This window comes from Ictidomys tridecemlineatus, chromosome 9 (assembly GCF_052094955.1).
Source record: "Ictidomys tridecemlineatus isolate mIctTri1 chromosome 9, mIctTri1.hap1, whole genome shotgun sequence".
NCBI lineage: Eukaryota > Metazoa > Chordata > Mammalia > Rodentia > Sciuridae > Ictidomys > Ictidomys tridecemlineatus.
In genome coordinates this window covers 52663739-52684406 of record NC_135485.1, presented here as the reverse complement: position 1 = coordinate 52684406, position 20668 = coordinate 52663739, and the positions used below count along the sequence as shown (strand labels likewise).

Sequence of the window (20668 nt, the reverse complement as noted above, 5' to 3'; positions counted from 1 at the left end):
GTTACTTATTTTTCTGGTGTTAAGTTTTTTTGAGTTCTTTGTATATACTGAAATTAATGACTTATCTGAGATAATGGTGGTAAAGATTTTCTCTCATCTGTAGCATTCATTTACATGTTCTTGATTTTTTTCTTTTGCTGTGAATAAATTTTGGGGGCTGGAAGAGTACTTGCCTAGTAAGTTCAATTGCCCTGAGTTTAATTACCAGCACTATGAGAGAGAGAGAGAGAGAGAGAGAGAGAGAGAGAGAGAGAGAGAGAGAGAGAGAGAGAGAGAGAGGAGAGAAATATAAAGGCAATAAAAATTAACTTATTTTTAATAAAAGGATTGTGCAGGTTATTAAAGTTCTGTAGATGAAGTACAGATTTGGGTAAGATGGAAACCACTGGAAAAGAACATGACTTCGTTTATATTTTTGAAGGAATGCAGGGTTTGAAGGAGTTTTACTTATACTTTGGCCTTACATAACACACAAGAACTTAATATTCCCATATATTTTCATGCTAACCACTCATTCCTCATTTCACTTCTTTTTGGATAACAAAGCCCTTTATTTCTTCATTCAATACATAATTTAAATAATTTTAACCAATCCGTTGAACTTCAGACTTTACGAGTTCCCATGGGCACATTCTCCAGGCTTGACATTGTACATATTGTTACATGGCTCCTCTCTCAGGGAAATTCAGATCTACCGGCAAATGTCCATTTCTGTTTTCTAAATGAAGAATACAACATAGCTTACAAAATCTTTCCTCTTATTTGGACCCACATCTTCATCTCTCACCCTTTTCCCACAAAGAGTTTTGATAATACATCATCAATTGTGTGAAACAGTTAACACATCTCAGCCAATAGTCAATTCCAGGAACAACCAACTTTAAAAATGATGTTTTTCACTTGGTATGATTACAAAAATCTTTCCAGTTCCACCCTTTAAGAATAATTCTTGTCTTTTAACTTCAAATTCTTGACTTCCATTGTTAATGACATGACACTCATATTGTCCAAAAATATTGTTTCATTTTTTCCCCATAATTATTGAAGAATTGCTTTAGGAAGATGTTCTTTCCAAGCTGGGTGTGATGGTGCACACCAGCGTTGCAGGGGGCTGAAGCAGGAAGATGGAAAATTTCAGGTCAGACTGGGCAATGTAGCAAAACCTTGTCTCAAAATAAAAATAAATAATAAGAAGAAAATGGGCTGCGAATGTAGTTCAGTGGCACAATACCTGTGTGCTCAATTCCAAGTAAAAGAGAAAAAATTTACTGTGAAGACTTTAATGGCAAAAATTAAATTATGGTTTTAATGGTTAAAATAATGATCATGCTTTATTATTCATATCTGAGTATTTTTATTGGAAATGTAATTTGTACACATTTTTCTTTAATATGACTACACCTGTGATGAGATATCTGCAGTAATGACATTGAGCAACCTCCACATTTAATTTAACATTTGCTCACTGGCATTATGTTTTCCTTGTTGAAATTTCACCCCTTTGGCTTCCTTAACATACAAATTATCTGGAAATTCTCTTCTTTTCTCCTACTCTTTTCTTCTCAGAGATTTTCAGAGGGTTTCTTGATATTCTTTCACAACTACGTCAATGTTGTTTATGGGATCTGCCCTAGGTCAACATTCCTGGCTGATCAACAATCTGGGAAGTCCCAAATCAGCAGCTCCAAGTTGAACCTTCTGCCAATTGAAACTCATAATCAACTTTCTCTTTGATTTCTCTCTGCAGCTGCCTTTATCCTTGCCTGTTCTCCAGTTGTACAGAAGGTCCTTTAAGAGAAGGAATAGAACTAGTTACCAGGGTTCACCAGTGCCTTTGTCATCTAAGAGACATGTCACATATTTATTCATACATGTCATGTACAGAATTGTAACAAAAATCAAATAATGATTGCAGAATGTTAATGCACTGCACCTGCTTTTAATCACAGACACAATGAAGGAACAGTAAGAGGAGGAGAAACACAGGAGAAGGGAAGTTCAGTGGAAATCAGCACAAACATAATTTCTTCCTGGGTTGCATCCTTAAGCTACCAATTTAATGACACCTCTGTGGTACAGCAGTAGCTGTTTGGTGATCTATCTATTCTAGTAAAGTTGACGGCACTTTCTAAGAGCATGACATTTAGTGATAGAGGTTAAGATATCTGCTTTACTTAATTATAAAATGTGAAGTAATGTTCTCAGCCACAGATTTTATCCTGGAGTAAAATTGTAACAACCATAAGAAGCATATTTCTGTTTATAGTTCATTTTTCTTGTTTCCCACATTCATAACTGTATTTTCTAACATCTTATAGCAGGAAGTATGAGCCAAAGGAAAAAATCTCCCACTATTTTGTTGTTCCCACCTAAATATACACTAGTTAAGTTTAATTCATGGCCGAGGCAGGATAACTTTACATTCAAATACAGCATTGGCAACATAGACCCTAAGTCACTAAGTGAGATCCTTTCTCAAAAAGTGAAAAGGGCTGGGATGTGGCTCCGTGGTTAAGTGCAGCTGAGTTCCATCCTGGTACCAAAGGAAATATAAAAAGTTTACTTCTGTGTTTAAATATATATAATTAACATTTTCATTTTTTTATGTTGGTAGGATGCTGTTCTTTGTAGTGTCTTTGGAGCATTGTTGTTTAGAAGGCCATGAATATCAGAGATCTATTACAACAGTGCCCCCATAAAGTTCAGTAAATGAATTAGTGGAGAATGAAGAAATGGAAGAAAAGTGAAACATACAATGGAAGAAAACTCTTGAGTTCCTGATTCTACTTCCACAGAAATAAATTAACATGAAGCTTCTCATCCCTGCTTCCCTTCTGCGAGTTTTTCTTGGAAAGCATAAACATAAGGAGCTTTCATCGTGTTTGCTTTGATCTCAAGAGAAAAAATCTTGGGATTATTTTCTATTAACAGAATACATGTTAGGAACACTGATTATACTCAAAGAAAGTCTGTTATCCTGAACTAGTGAGCAGCAACTAAAGACAACATAACTACTTTCTTTTCAGAGAATTAAAGTGTGCTAATTCCACTGTGTTCTTAAAATATTGCTGCTGTTGTTCTGGAATTGGAGTTATAGTTTAATATGGAAAAATATGCATTATACACTATGTGCTGATTTTCTTGAGAACTCATGTTATATTGGCAAGCTACATACATCATGGTTTGTCAAAATAATGTCCTAGTTTCATAATAGTTTTAACAATAATTCAGTGTCCTTGATGGGTAGTTGCAAAACAGCAATCTGCAACAGACATACAGCTGTGTACATGGATATCTTGACAGGAAAATTTGCAAGTTAATATCTCTGTTGTCTAGTGAAAACTACCTCAAATTGAGTTATGTATTTTGTTGTTGTTGTTGTTAATGTAGATGGACACATACTTTTATCTTATTTACTTATTTTTATGTGGTGTTGAGGATTGCACTCAATGCCTCACATGCTAGGCAAGTGCTGTAGCCCCAAATTGAGTTTTATTTTTGGATCAGATGTGAGAAACTAATGTTTATAGAAAATGTTGAATATTATGGTAGGTAAGGATTGGAAAGTGTTGTGTGCATTTAAGAAACTAAATTATTGTATTATCTCAGCACATTTGTTATCCTCCTCGAAGAATATTACAACCATATCTTAAAAATTGTTCCTTAATTCATAGAGAAAACAAACTCAAATGCCCTTCCACCTCAAACTTGTCACCCAAATCTAGTCAGGTAAGAAATGTAGTGGAGTCAGAATAATACAGAACATTAATGTTATATATAAGAAAGAAGAGGGTCCATGAAAATACCTGAAGGATAAAATGTAATCAAAGTTGTATAAGGAGAATCACCAAGCAGAAAAACAACATTATTGAATAAAATAGAGTTGTCAGGGGCAAATTAATGTCTTTCTTCTGTAATTTTCTCATCTGCAAGATGTTATAGTAATAGTTTTAAAAATAAATTGTGAAAATTGTATACATTTTCCATTGCTTATTAAAATGGTCAGAGAATTTTAGGATACATATTTTCATTCTTACTTTTATTACCTGTAAATTCATTAAGAACATGTTTTATGAAAATATGTTTTATGAAAGTTTGCATTCAGATTAACTGTATATTCTGATAGCAATCAAGCCTTCCTCTTGCATTCAGTAATAAAATATAATGTTCCTTTTTCCTTTGTGGAAATTATTGAGGTCATTAAACCTTCCAGACAAATCCTTTAAATGTTTGATCATTTTTGGTGCTATTATACATGGGATTGTCTTCCTAATCTATTTTTTAGATAGTTCGTTGTTTGTGTATGGAGACATATCTGATATTTGTATAGTGATTTTGCAGCCTGAAATTTTACTGAGTTTGTTTATTCATTCTGTAAATTTTTTTTTGCGGGGTGGGGGTCGCCTTTATGTTTCTTATAAACAAGATCATGTCATCTGCAAACCGTGAGAAGTGTGACAAGATTTTTTCCTTAGTTTTCTGCTTGGAGGGCACCTTTTATTTCCATTTCCTCTTAATTGCTCTCTTTAGGGCTTCCCATACTACACTGAGGAACGGTGATGAGGATGATCATTCTGGTCTGTTCCTGATCTCAGGCGAAAGTCTTTTAACTTTTCAATGTTGAGTATAATGTTAGCTGTGGCCTCGGTATATGTAACTTTTATTGTGTTGAGTTATATTCCTTTTAGACATAACTTCTTGACGGTTTTATTGTGAAAAGATTTTGAATTTTGCCAAATGTATTTTCCACATCTATTGAGATAACTAAATGAGTTTCATTCTTCATTCTGCTAATGTGTTGAACCAAATTTATTGTTTTTTTAAAAATGATGAAACATATTGATGTCCCAGGAATAAACCTCACTTAAACATAGCATGAATCAAAACTGTTCTTCTTTAATTCATTCAAAAAACTTTCCCCCATGTTTTTAAGCACCATAGCTGTGAATGAGTTATATGGAAGCTGCTCAAACTGTTACAATAAGTATTTGAATACATAGTTAATGAATACATATATACCAGATATTTATAAGCTTCACTTCTCAACTGAGGTTCAGTTCTAAATATCAGCCTACTTGGCATTTATATTTGAAAGTCTTTCTGCTATAATCCTCTATTTAACTAGATTCCAAAATTTCTGTGAGCCAAGGAAACCAATAAGCACACTACAGAAATGGCAGGTGACTATGTTTTTCTGAGAATTTCCATTTTTTATTTCTGCATAGAACACTTTAGGAAAAGACTTCTCTACCTTTCTTGTGTATGAATTATGTAGGGATCCCTGTTAAACGTAGATCCTGATTCAATAGGTCTGGATGTGATTTCAGACTCTGAGTCTTCAATATGCTCCCTGTTGGGATGGTATTGGTGCTGCTGCTCTAACAACTCACTACCTTTTAGACAGAAGCCTTTAAATAATGTCCATGGACAGTTAGAGGCAGAGCATCCCAAAACTGCTATTATACACAATTCTGATTAAAGGTTTATATGTACTAAAGTTTTTAATATTCTTACCCATCTGATGATATGATTAAGTATATTATGCCCATTTTTCTCAATGAGGAGATGAAGGTTTAAGAGAATAAGTTATTGGTCAATATCTTTAAGCTAGTAGCTATCAAAGACAAGATGAACAACTGATTCTTTTTCCTTCTAGAACCCATCTCTTAATCATAGAGAGTCATCAACTTTTTCATGGAGTGGTCAAACATATAACAGATCACATTTTTTTAATGAGAATATTTTTTGTTTATTTGGTTGCTTGCTTCCTTCTCTATCTCAAATTTTTAAAAATTGTCCGTTGTTGGGGAAGTAAAATAAAAACAAAATCTTTTGTCACTCCAGAAACCTCTCCATAAAACCATAAGAGAAAGGAAACAGATTCTTATTCAATGAGCTTTAAGTCAGAATATAAAATCCATCAGAGGCAACTCACTAAGCAAATTGAGAGGACAAGAAGAAATCTCAATCAGGCATCATGGTGCATGTCCAAAGTCCCTGTGAATTGGGAGGTTGAAGTAGATTCAAAACCAGCCTATGCAATTTAGTAAGATTTTGCCTTAAAAAAAAAAGCAAAGAAATCTCACCTTTATACAGAGCCAGGTAGACACAACTGTTTACATACATGTTCTTAAGATAAACGATAACTATTCCTCAATAAGACACCATTTGAAGACACCATTTTTTCACACATAGTTCATCCCAATTCATTTGGTAATTGGGTGATCATCTTTGCTAAAGTGTTGGATTGAGCCAAAGGAAAAATAAACTTCTCATATCTTTATCACTAAAGGTAGGTCTTGCAACATGGAAGGAAGCAGATGGCCAAAGTTAAGTTCCCATCTTCTCACAAAAACTAGGAGATATGTACTATGTTCCTTGATAATTGCATTTCCAGTGATGGCTTTTAGATCCTTGAGAAAGTTATTCTTGTAAAGCTGGAAAGAGTCTTGTTTGGCTTTTAATAAGGTTGCTATTGTAGCTCACAATGGTAAAATGTTTAGGTGGTTCATGTATTTGCATGTGCACTCACACACAAAGATTGACATTATTTCAAAGAAAGAGAAAGAACGTATAAGATTTTTAAATTAAATGTTCTAAGAAAAAGGAGAGGTCTTTTTTTCCCTTCAAGGAACATTTAAGCTTTTAAATTTTAATTTGTGTTTGCCCTTACACTGCCACCATTTTTACTTCTACGGAGTAAAAGCATTTAATGCTAACATCATTAAACTCAGTTCTCTCCATAAGCATCTCCATTGCTTGTAGTGTGATATTCAAGCCAAAGTGACTCCATTTTGTTTAGTAACTCCATTTTGTAAAAACCATGCCAAATAGAAAGGTCATGATTGGGGCAAATTGTTCTTTTCCTTTTGCTATAGAAACCATTAAGAATATGGAACTACCTAATGGGGCATTGTTTCTGTAACTGGGGTGACTGGGCTAATTGTGACTGGCTAAGCATTCCGCCTCCTGACTGCACTCTTCCGCTTCTCTAACCTGACTTGGCTTGTATTGGCTAGACCCCCAAACGTCCCTTTTGTGGTTTTCAGGCGTATAAGGAGCACCCTTGCAATTGTTCAGGGCTGATAAGGGGAATAACTTTATTAAAATTAGTACTTACACTTTGCTATTTCATTTTCTTTCTTTTTTGGGGAGGATACTGGGGATTGAACTCAGGGGCACTCCCCCATTGAGCCTCCTCCCGGCCCTATTTTGTATTTTATTTAGAGACAGGGTCTAACTGAGTTGTTTAGTGCCTCGCTTTTGCTGAAGCTGACTTTGAACACTCGTTCCTCCTGCCTCAGCCTCCAGAGCCTCTGGGATGACAGGCATGGGCCACCATGCCCGGCTCATTATTTTTCCTTTATAACAATAAAATAGATATACCTCTTTCCAAAAATCAGCATCTTAATAAGTATGATTTAATAACTTTGCTCTCAAGGAAATATATGTCCTCAAACATTATTCAAGGAAATACATCATATGTAGATTTTGTGATATTTTTGGATAGAAACTAATATAAAAACAAAGACACTAAGAGGCATTTGGGAATTGAAGTTCCAAAGAACTGTTATTCTATAAAAGAAAAAGTTTAATGGCCAATTTCGAATGTAGCTAGATTCCTATTTTAAAAATAGAGATTATTATTTATTCCTTCTTTTTAATTCACACTATAAAAATGTGAGAGTATGATCCACAGCCAGAAACAAGAAGCATAATAGTAAACGGAATACTTTCTGTTTTTTTTTTTTTTCCAAATCTCATATTCCATGAAAAGTTGGCTTTAGCAGACATACGGGGAGGAACATGTCCTGCTGTTTTGCAACAAGGGGAAAAGGAGGCTGATTCATAGTGGGGTAAGGAGAAGGGAGCCTGGGATTGATGACCCAATCCATGTCTTGGAAACTGAAACATTATTTTGGTTAGAAAGACAAATACATAATGAAGAGCTATTGCAGTTTTATAAGGATGGTGCCACAGAATGCAATATTGCCAAGATTTTATTCTAACTTTGTATTTTAATTTTTAAAAATTACTTCAATGAGTAGAAAATCATCTCTTACTGTCAACCTACACTAATGATTAAAGTGGGAACCTAGAGAGTCCTAGAAGAGAGCTCAATTCCTAAAAGACTATTTTATTATCTGCAAAAAACATCTATTTAGAATAATATATTCCTCTTTTATTTTATTATAATAAAAATATAAACCTGAAAATTTATAATGAAGTGAGTTCACAGGGATGCATTCTGTGTAAGAGGAATTCAAGTGAAATGTTACTCAAGGTGATTATATTTTAATTTGTGAAATATAAAAATTGAAATATCTAAGAGGGAAGTGGTATGTTAGTCCAAATAGGTAGGTAAATATTCAGGATCATACCTAAAGATTTGTAGCTTTAACACTGAGCTACATCTGCAGCCCTTTTTATTTTTTATTTTGAGAAAATCTCACTGAATTGCTAAATCTTATTAAGTTGCTGAGATTGGACTTGAACCTTCTATCCTTTTGTCTCAGCCTCCAGAGTCTCTGGGAATACAGGTGTGTACCACTACACCTGGTTACAATTTTTAAATTGAAAAAAGGATAGGAAAAAAATAGCTACAGTCAGAAAAAAAAATAGAAAAGAAAAATGATGAGGTGAGAACCCTACAGAACATCTATGTTATAAAACAAAACAAACAAAAACCAGTGAATTCAACATGTGTGGAAGAAGTAGTCAAGGAAAGAGAATTGTAAGCATTACTTTGCTGTTAAGACTCTAACAAAGGACCAAATACAGTAGTGCTCTTGGGATAAGTTACAATAGCCTCCACTGTGTGATTATTAGTGACTGTGAGAATGAATGGAGACAATAGAATATTGGTCACACTGCACCTGAAAATTACTCAGCAAATTTTATGTGTCAGGGTCATTAATGCTATAAGTGACTGTGGTGAAAGGAGTAATAATGAAGAAAAGGAAGAGCTTTCTTAGGGAGTGAAAAGTGGAAGAGATGGTGGCTGAGGACAGGAGCAATGCTCATACTTAGAAATAAGTCATGAAGGATCAGACTGGGGGGCTGATATCCTTGATGATTTTTTTATTGATTTAAAAAAAAATAAATGACAGCAGAATGTACTACAATTCTTATTATACATATACAGCACAATTTTTCATATCTCTGATTGTATATAAAGTATTTCACACTTATTCATGTCTTCATACATGTACTTTGGAAACTGATGTCTATCACATTCCACCATCCTTGCTAGCTCCTATCCCCTCCCTTTCCCTCTAACCCCTCTGCCTTTCTAGAGTTTGTTTATTCCTCCAATGCTCCCCCTCCCTACCCCACTATGAATCAGCCTCCTTATACCAGAGAAAAGATTCGGCATTTGTTTGTTTGGGATTGGCTAACTTCACTTAGCATTATCTTCTCCAACTCCATCCATTTATCTGCAAATGCCATGATTTTCTTTTCTTTTCTTGCTGAGTAATACTCCATTGTGTATATATGCCACATATTTTTTAATCCACTCATCTACTGAAGGGCATCTAGGTTGGCTCCACAGTTTAGCTATTGTGAATGGTGCTGCTATAAACACTGATGTGGCCGTGTCCCTGTAGTATGCTGTTTTTAAGTCCTTTGGGTGTAGACCGAGGAGAGGATAGTTGGGTCAAATGGTGGTTCCATTCCCAGTTTTCCAAGGAATCTCTATACTGCTTTCCATATTGGCTGCACCAATTTGCAGTCTCACCAGGAATATATGAGTGTGCCTTTTCCCCCACATTCTCGCCAACACTCATTGTTGTTTATATCATAATAGCTGCCATTCTGACTGGAGTGAGATGATATCTTAGAGTAGTTTTGATTTGCATTTCTCTAGTTGCTAGAGATAATGAACATTTTTTCATATATTTGTTGATTGGTTGTTATCCTGTTTTGAGAAGTGTCTGTTCAGGTCCTTGGCCCATTTATTGATAGGGTTATTTGTTTTTTTCGGTGCTTAGCTTTTTGAGTTCTTTATATACCCTAGAGATTAGTGCTCTATCTGATGTCCCCTGGTGTTCTCTCAGTGCTCAACTCTTTGGCACTTTTCCTTCACAGTATTCGAGGACTTGCCTCAGTGAGTTTGCTTTTACTGTGTCTTCTATTGGAATTGTATTCCTCTCTTTCACACATTATTTCACTTCTCTGCTCAAACTCTGACCTGCCACCATTGTCTTTCTTGATGATGCTATCTAAAATACCCTCCCATTGCCTATTCTTTAGTGTGGTTATCATCACATGGCACTCCTGTATTGCTTCTTTTCCTGTTTGTTCTTTTCCTCCAATGATTAAAATGTAAACCCCATTTATAAAAGAGTAGGGTCTTTGTTTGGTTTTCCAGTATAAAGCATCTAGAAATATACCTGGCATATCATAGTTGTATTATATGACATCTAGAATAATGCCTGCTCAATGTTTGTTGAAAGTAGTCTAAACCCTTGATAGATGGCCTCTAAATGTTTCAGTACTCATTAGATCTTCTTCTTATGGTGTGATATTGTGTGTTACCATCTGTAAGCATAGGTTGTGATTTGAGACTTGAAACTCTGGTGGAAGTTGCCTCAATGGTGCTGAGAGTGTAAGTTATGGTTGAGGCCTCCAAATATGTAGCATTCAAGTACATCAGGCATGAGAGGCACACTTGCAACTAAGGACCCCAAATATATACAAAGTTATTTTTGTGCTATCCAAGCCAGTTTCAAAGTTAAGTAAAATTAGTTGTTAGAGAACAGGTTATTCTAGTAATAGTGACCTGGTCTTTATGTCTAAGCAATAGAAGAAAGACCACACAGCTAAAAGTGCATTTGATATTTTAATATTTTGGCAACATTATTGTGTTCTATATCTCAGAGATAGTGATGAAAAGACCTCAATTAATCATCAGTACAGTTAATATAAACACACAATCCAGGTCTGACATATCCAACATAAACCAAAAACAATATTAACAATATAGAAGATATTCCACACAAACTTCTTGTAGCTCAATATTGTTGTCTTTTCAACAAGCACATCAAGAAATGTTGATAGTAGGAGATGATGTGATAGATGAGAAAACTATATAGAAATGATTTTTCTGGTCAAATCTATGAATAAAGAGGACATATTAGGTTATCTAAAATGTATATTCTGGAATATGTAGATATAAAATTCTTAGACATATTTATGTATATAATATACATCTACATCAAACACATAGGCAGATCTAATGTAATTACTTATAGTTATCACTAATTAATGGTTTCTAGTACCAAATGAGTTGTTACTAAGAATTTGTTTCACAAGTGACTAAATTATGGTTAAATAGCTTAATTCTATACAGTATTATATCTATTTAATAATTATCTATTTAATAATTCTACTAAATGAAAATATAATTCTGAGAAAATGTTGAACTGAACATTTTAATTATTCTTAATTTCTAAGTAGTTTACTAGGCATAAAATATAGTTAATTTCTAAAATAATTGATGATTTCTTGACTTATTTGGACTAATTATTTGTCAAATAATTATGTTTAGCAAAATGTCCTTTCACAAAAATTTACCAAAACTCTTCAAAAGTAAAACCTTTTTATTATAGTTTAGTTTCATAAATATTTTGCCAATTTCATTTACTTTTGTCTTAAAGTATTCTGACATCCTTTGCTTTGTTTACTTCTGGTTTTACTATTGGTTCAGGCCTTAATCAATTAACTTTTTCTTTCTACTACAATATTATGCTTGTAATTCTAATATTGCACCTAGTAAACTTCTTTGTAAATTTATTTCTCCTAGAACTGAGGTTAAGGAAGGTTGGGTCATTATTTCAGTGTTTTATATTGTTGGATCCATGATAAGCAATTGCAAAATAATGAAAGACTAAATACCATTAAAGTGAATATTGTGATTTATGAAACTTAAATCTCAGCTTTCATCCTTAGTGATTCTGATGATTTTTCTCAACTTAATAATCTGGAAAATTTGCTGACCCCTTTCTATTATCAGGAGACCCAAATGAAAGATAGGATTAAATTATACAGAGATATGCACACATAGCATTCCCTAACAAAAATAAAAATTTGAGTTTGGGAGGGGGTGTAAGGTGAAAGGAAACTGTCAAGAATGAACCAGTTTGGCCACCCATGTTTAGGGAGATTTCTTCTCAGAACCTTTTTGTTGCCTGGACACATCTATCCACAAAAGAAATTTTTTTGTAATTTGCTTTTAAACATTTATAAAAAGCTCACATGTGCAAATTACACAGATACCTTCCATCTGTGAATCAAAGTTCATAGAAAAAGTTAAAATATCTCACAAATCAAACTATGACTTAAAAGTTTAACTAAATTTTTTAAATGTGATTTTTCTTTAGTGTTGTCTTTTCAGCTGAAAATCCTGTTTGAATTGATACTCAATATCCAGGCCTAAAGGGACTTACCTAAGTTCAAGAAGCAGCTGTTAGTTCAAGAATGTTAGAAGTTCCTCTGAAAGAAAAATAAATTGTGAGATATTTTAACTCACTAAAGATATTTGTGTGTCACTTGAATCATCTAGGGGATATATATATATATATATACATGAACTCCATATTTAACAAGATATTTAGGAAATTAAATTCCAATATAAGTACAATTCTCTGTCACCATTGCTATGATTATATATATCATTATATTTGAAGCATATATTTTCTATTTCATTACTGGCCTTGACATATTTATTTCAATTTGAATTGATTTTTATGTGAGAATGTGGGATTATTTTATTTCATTTCTTTACATCATGTTTTTGTTTTTATAAAAGATAATAATTACAATTTTATTTTATGATTTAAAAAAGGCAAACACTAGTATGGCATTATGTAAAAATGTGAATGTGTAACCTATGTGATTCTGCAATCTGTATTTGGGGTAAAAATTGGGAGTTCATAACTCACTTGAAACTATTGTTCGAAGTATGATATGTCAAGAGCTTTGTAAGGTTTTGAACAACCAATAAAAAAAATATTTTAAAAGCAAAAAAAAAAGGCAAACATACCACAATGGGAATATATGGGTAGGCAATGTTCTTAATGTGAGCCCAAGAATTTACAGCTATCCGCTGTGGATGAATAATCTGGAAATAGTTGGGGATGGCGAATGTGGGAAATTGGTTGATCTTCATCTGCAAAGAAATACAATTATTAACAGTAACTTCACATTAAATGTCCTCCAGGGTTCATAAGAAATCTATACAGAATCAAATTAAGTATAACTTTAGGTACTTAGGCAATTTCCAAGTAGGTCCTAATGAAAGCAGTTTACTAATATAAAAGTCACTGTAAACCTTTCTATATTGTAGGGTGACTATAAAGTTCAAGAAATTCTCTAGTTAATTCAGGCACTCATATAAAAATTTCTAAGAGGAAAAGAAAAAGCAAATGTGTATGTAAGAAGGTGAGAAAAAAAATTTTTTTTGAATAAGCAAGATAAGTGTATCCTTTTATCATTTATTTTACCATACTGATCTTTAGGACCAGAGAAGTTCAGCATAATTTCTTATGATTTCCCTCTCTGGAATGACTCTGATGCAGTTGCTTCATCTTTCTAAGCATCATTTACATTGCAGAATTCTAGTAGTTAATAATCAGAGAGCATTCTGAGTAGTCCCTGTCACATAATATATGTACAAGGTGTTTCCCTCATGTTTAAGCTTTTTTAACAGTCTGTTTCATTTACCTTATCATAGATTATTGTAGGAGATAAATACAAAATTAAACTTCTAACTTCCTACAGTTGAATTTTCAGTTTTTGTGAGTGGAAAGATATTTTTGAACCCCCAGGGAATGACTGTTAAGTGGCTTCATGGCAATGGATGGCAAGTAATGGATACAATGGTAGACTGCTTTTGGAGACACTCTGACAAAACATAAAGGTCTTCACAGAAATCAGAACTTTCCCAAGCAAGGTAGCTTTTTATGTGGGAGGACTGTGGTTTCAGTGAAGAAAATATTGCTTCTAGTATAAAAGTTTTAGAGGAAATTTCTAGAGTGTATAGCCTAATGATGATAACAATGCCTATGCTAATAATACATTCATTGTATTCCCAGCATTCTGTTGTAGACTTTGCATATTATCTGAAATGATCATTACAAAAAGTCTTTAGAATTAATAGTGTTACTATATTCATTTTTCAGTTGAAGATACTGTAGTTAACAGGAATTAAGTACTTAAAAATGTCACAGAACATATATGAATATACCACAGGGAATTTCACCATTATGTATATCCATAAGGCACTAATTTAAAAAAAACAACTTATAAGTAAATAGCAAAAAGATCAATAGAGTAGAAGGCAGGGAACCCAGGGAGTACTGGGAATGGAATTAGAGGTATTATATTCCATGCTTTTATAATTATGTTGAAATGAATCCTAATGTATTGTATAACTAAAAAGAATAAATAAAAACCAGTTATATTTAAAAAATTTAAAAAGGTGATGTATACAGAGCACCTGGCATGACCTGGCACAAGGTAAGTGTTTAATAGGCACTACTTATATTTTAAAAGGTAAATATATAACAAATAATTATTTCCACAAATACCAAGGCTCTGAGATGGGTTCAGTTTGTTTTTCATGGGGAAATAAATGGACATGTAAAAATACTCAATAAACAACGTCATAGATAGAAAAGGCAGTGGACACCTGGAGTTGGAATATAAATTGCCTGACTACAAACCTATGTCTTTTTTACTGAGACACATATGTCTTTGGACCAAAGAGCTGGTTACAGAATTGCCTTTGGTTTGAAAATAGTCCCTTTAAACACCTTAAAACAATTTGAGAAATTAAGTCATATCATAGTATTCAAGAGAAGTAAGAATGCAGTTGTGTTCTATGGGTAATCTCATCTAGTCCATTTGAAATTAAAACACATTTCTGAGATTTGCATGTGTTCCAGAATCAATCAATAATTGCTCAAAAGTATTTTTCTTAAAAAATAGATCCTTATTTATTTTTAAAGAAATTCATACCACAGCAATAATAATAATTTATTTTGAAATTATTCCCATATTTCATGGGAAGAAAGTTATGATTTTATATACATGTATATATATTCAATTACTTGAGTTATAAGTTTGTAAATATGTATTATCCATAGTATTTCTGTTATTTTTATTATATGTTTTGATGTGACTTTGTTAAAAACTGGCAGCTATTAATTTTCTAAAAATTATTGCAGTAGAAAACGTGTTATTTCTTGATGGATTAGTTGAGTCTTTAACTTAAAACAAAGTGTCATTTATCCAGCCTCACAAGATGAGCTGCTAGAAGTGTCCTTGATAAATAAAAAGAACAATAAAAAGAATAAAAATACGAAGACCAAGTTAATTGAATTTGGAAACTTTTTTCAAAAAACAATAGTGTGATTGAACTTTTGGCTTTATCAACAAGATCATCATTCTAATGGACAAAATGGGACAGCAAAAATGTATTTTTTCTTCAAAAAATTAAAATTTCCATATTTTTTGTTAAAATAGTGTAAAACGTAGACAAGATGTATATGAAGATGGAAATCATTAACTGAGAGAATTAAGAACAATTAAGAAAAATGTAGTCAAGGGGCCTAATAAAAATTGTGCTTTTATGCAGTGAAACTGATCTCTTTATTTATTAAAAGAAGTTTGTAAGCATGCTTCTTCTTCCCATTAAATTTTAAATCAAATATAGTTGTATATAAATAAACACCCTTACCAAATCAACAATCTTCTTTAAGGTTTCCTTAAACAAAGAATACACGAGTTAAAAACATTGTTTATTGTTTCCACTTTATTGATAAGACAGATTTTATTCTTGGATGTAGCAAGAAAAAAAATTGAGAAAAATAATAACTAGTTTATTTTTATTGCTCAAATTATAACTGAGTTATCCAAAGAAAAAAACACATATTCATGACTTTAATGGAATGTAACATGGAGTGTGATTTTGCCTTTTTATGTATTTTTGAATCCTCAAGATATAGAATCATGTAAGGGAATTAGTACTTGCTAAATGCATGCTTCTTAAATGAATATATTGATAAGTTTAACTTATTATATATATTAAAGAAGAATTTAAATAATACTGTGTTTATTACAAGTTCATTAAATAGGTATTTCTGTAATAAAGTATTCATACATATATATGTTTTGGGATTTATATAAAATTTCTGTTAGAGTAAATATCATAAAAATATTTGGTAAATATTTACACAATTAAGCAGCTAGAGTAACAATACATTTTAAAATTCTGGGAATTAATAAGAATTAAAACTGCTAAATAATAAAATCTCCATTTCTCATAGCAGGAAAACAGAATTTAGTTCATCAATTAAGTACTGCATATAATCAAGTAAACAATGCTTATTATGTATGACATTTTTAAAACTCCTTAAAATTTATTTAATTGTATTAGTTAGGACTTACCTCTTGGGAGATTCTGGTAGGTTCCTTAGGAGAAAAAAAATAATTACATATTTTTCAAATGTTGTTTCCTACCATGCTGTTTTTGGTGTTTTAGAAGGAAAATAAAACCCAACAAAATTAGCCAAATTTTTAAGTAACATTCAGGATGCCTTTAGACATGTATTCTGAAGCATTGATAGGAAGATTTCTGGAAATTAGCACTAAATGTATGAACTCAAGTTCTTACTTTTTTGGAAGCATAGAAGGGACCCTCTTGGTCAGTTTATATAATCTAAAACAGACATCATGACTCCTAAAGTAATATGATTATTCAGTGACTTCCAGTAAAGGAGATGGTATTGAACATTTTTGCTAGTGTCTGGTGGTCACAAATATAATTCTGCTAACTTTGTTACAGTTTTAGGCTGCTCCCCTAAAATGACTACATTTAACATTGCTACATTTTTAAATTTCCACGTTCTCTAATTCTATTACTCTAACCTTAAGCATAAAATCATTTAAAGACAGTCTTATACAGAATTTAATATCTGGTACTGGATGCAAAGATTTTATTTTCATGTGAAAGTACCTTACCTCTGTGGAGGAGTGTTCCTCTTTTTTCTATATGTAAAAAAAAAAAAAAGTTTCAATTTTAGGGCTTAATCAAATAACCACCTGGAATATGCATTGTTTTCCATGGACAATTTATCTGAATCTGAGCTTTCTTTGCAAAATCTCATATTTTCCAATGATAGCAATAATATGTGATTCTGTATGTGACAAAAATTATGGGATTAACAATATATCCCTTATATTTAAGAGCTGGATTACCTGTTAGGTTACAGATTTTTAAGTTGTTGCATTTAAAAATATAAAATACTGTATATGGAAACCAGCTAAAGAGTATCACAATATTTTAAGATATTATATATTTTCTGATAAGGAAATATGCATTGTTTTATAATACATGCTGAAAACAATAATATCCTGCACATATCTTCTAGTATCTAGTAAAGAGAAGCTTTGAACAAGCATTTTTGATATAATTAATTGACTTAAAATATAAATATAGCAAAATAATAATATATTAGCTACTTTCAAGTAACTGGAATTTACTGTTAGTTAAATAAAAGTATTTTATTAAAAGATGTGATAGAGGTCATGTACAGAACAAAAAGTTAAGGAAGAGGTTGGTTAAGACTAGTACAATCAAAGAAGAAACTAATGTTCTATACGTACAATTGATCACTGAACTATCTTCTCTTTTTTTAAAATATATTTTTTTATTTGTAAGTGGACACAATACCTTTATTTTATTTATTTTTATGTGGTGCTGAGGATCAAACTCAGGGCCTCACACATGCTAGGCGAGCACTTTACTGCTGAGCCACAATCCTAGCCTCTTCTCTCTCTCTCTTTTTTTTTTTAAGAGATAAATGAAGTAGCAAAACTCTGAGATTTTACTTTTTGGGTCTGGGTTGGAATTAGCATGCAGTAACTTTTATTTTATTTACACTAAAATTACTTAGGCTTTTTCATATATATATAACATTAAATTCTCATGATGTTGACATAACTTCATATAGTTTCTTTGTTTATCAAAAAATCACTTACTTACCTATATCATGTATTGAAGTTGTAATTACTCCTCTTACAAGAAAATAATGTTCATAAATATTACAGAATTGTTTTGCAAATAGTGGTCTAATTATAAGTCAGTCCAGACTTTTGCTTACTAATTTCATTACTTTCATGCATTCTTAATTATTAAATATTTCAGATGATTATTAGCAAAATGGTGAAATTCTATGCGGATTTAGAGGCTAACTTTGAAATTTACCATTTTAGCTGTGGACCTTGCTCATGCTGCTTCAGGATTTGCCTGGAAGGGAAATGAATCCCCAGGAATAAAAACTAAAATGTATGCATTTCACCACCAGTGAATATAATTCATAAAACATGAAGGATAGTTAACTGACTTGTTTACCCTGTTTATGACAGGGTCACCACTTCCTTTATTAATTAAGAGCTGAGATCCACTAGTTAATCTATAGTCATTGATTCTCAACTCTGCCATCTTCTGGACATAATAAAATTGATTTTGTTCTAGAAGGAAAGAAATATCTCAATACTTATGAGTACCGAATATGATCAGAGCATATCTGGACAAAATCAAATGAATTAAATTTTTATTTAGATAATAGTTAAATTATACCAAATTGACCAAATAAAAGACATTTTTAATATAAAATTCACTATAAATATGAATAAAGTGAACTTCAGAATTGAAGCAAATCATCTGGATAATTTAGGATTCTAGTGAAGTAAGGTTTTTAATAAGTGTAAAAACAAAATAATGTATAAGAAAAGAAGTGAAGAATTACGTTGAAACTCATCTCACTTTGTCATTTTTTTCCCCATATCTGGTTGAAGAATGCTGGTGCTCAGACTGAGGGATAATTCAATTTATGTTCTTCTTCCTCTGGGCTAATTGTTGACCTCTCATGAGCATCATTTACCTTGAAGTCTTGTATGAAAGACATGACAAACGATTTGCATAGCACCTGTCATGTGTGTCCAGATGAATAAATATTATAGTGTGCTCCTACTTTGATTTAGCAATGGCTTCTTGACCATCAGTTATGGTAGTAATAATTATGGAATCACCTAAAATGGCAATTTCATTTTTGGCTTCTACTTCATACAGATGGATAAGTAAGTTGGTGTGTAGAATATCAACATGTTTTTAGAATTGGGCATAAATGTTGGCTGGACAGTGGTATAAGAAGAGAGTTTGGTTAGAATTTAGGGAAAAAATGAAAAAAATATTGGGAAATTAATTTTCTGTACAACAGTTTTATTTTAGAGTTTTTGTTTTGAACAACTCAATATGAAGCTATCTCTGTTTTAAAAGATTTATAATTCATTTTCTGCATATATGTAAATTTAATAATAATTGCTATCTTTTCATGCATTTTTTTGAGATTTCTGTTATATAATTTATGTATGTCTTCTGACATCACCCTATAAATCCTGCAGAAATATTATTACTAGCTTCATTTTCAATTAAGGAAAACATAGCTTTAAAGAGATTAAGTAAGATCTTGGGGACCTGAAGTCGGAAATGAAATCACCTGACTTTGAAGTCTCATTCTTTCTTGTACTGCACATTTCTCTTGTCCATAGCAGCCAGGTAACATGACCTCATAGGGCTTAGAATGAGAGCACTTAGTAGCATTTGGCCTTAACTAATCAATTCTTTTTTTTTATTATTATTTTTTATAATTTTTTATTTTTTTTATTGGTTGTTCACAACATTACAAAGCTCTTGACATATCATATTTCATACATTAGATTGAAGTGGGTTATGAACTCCCAATTTTACCCCAAATGCAGATTGCAGAATCACGTCGGTTACACATCCACAATTTTACATAATGCCCAACAATTAGTAATTGTTGTATTCTGCTACCTTTCCTATCCCCTACTATCCCCCCTCCCCTCCCCTCCCTTCTTCTCTCTCTACCCCATCTACTGTAATTCATTACTCTCCTTGTTTATTTTCCCATTCCCCTCACAACCTCTTATATGTAATATTGTATAGCAATGAGGGTCTCCCTTCATTTCCATGCAATTTCCCTTTTCTCTCCCTTTCCCTCCCATTTCATGACTCTGTTAAATGTTAGTCTTTTCTTCCTGGTCTTCCTCCTTGCTCTGTTCATAGTTGCTCTCATAATATCAAAGAAGACATTTGGTATTTGTTTTTTAGGGATTTACTAGCTTCACTAAGCATAATCTGCTCTAGTGCCATCCATTTTCCTGCAAATTCTATGATTTTGTCATTTTTTATTGCTGCATAGTATTCCATTGTGTAGAACTCAATACCACAATCAATAACCTAGACTTAACTGACATATATAGAATATATCAACCATCATCAAATGGATATACTTTTTTCTCAGCAGCACATGGATCCTTCTCAAAAATAGACCATATATTATGCCACAGGGCAACCCTCAGTAAATATAAAGGGATGGAGATAATACCATGCATTTTATCTGATCATAATGGAATGAAACTGGAAATCAATGATAAAAGAAGGAAGGTAAAATCCTACATCACATGGAAAATGAACAATATGTTACTGAATGATCAATGGGTTACAGAAGACATAAAGGAGGAAATCAAAAAATTCTTAGAGATAAATGAAAATACAGACACAACATATCGGAATCTA

At 32.3% G+C, this 20668-nt stretch overlaps 1 long non-coding RNA gene across 1 annotated transcript; it reads right to left on the bottom strand.

Annotated features, from left to right (window-relative positions):
• Positions 1-13051: 13051 nt before the first annotated feature.
• On the bottom strand, positions 13052-16478 carry LOC120892258 (uncharacterized). Its single transcript, XR_005736854.2, has 3 exons — positions 16453-16478; positions 15743-15769; positions 13052-13171 (listed from the first exon to the last, which is right to left on the bottom strand). It is a non-coding gene; the product is annotated as an uncharacterized LOC120892258 (long non-coding RNA).
• Between the last annotated feature and the right edge of the window lie 4190 nt (positions 16479-20668).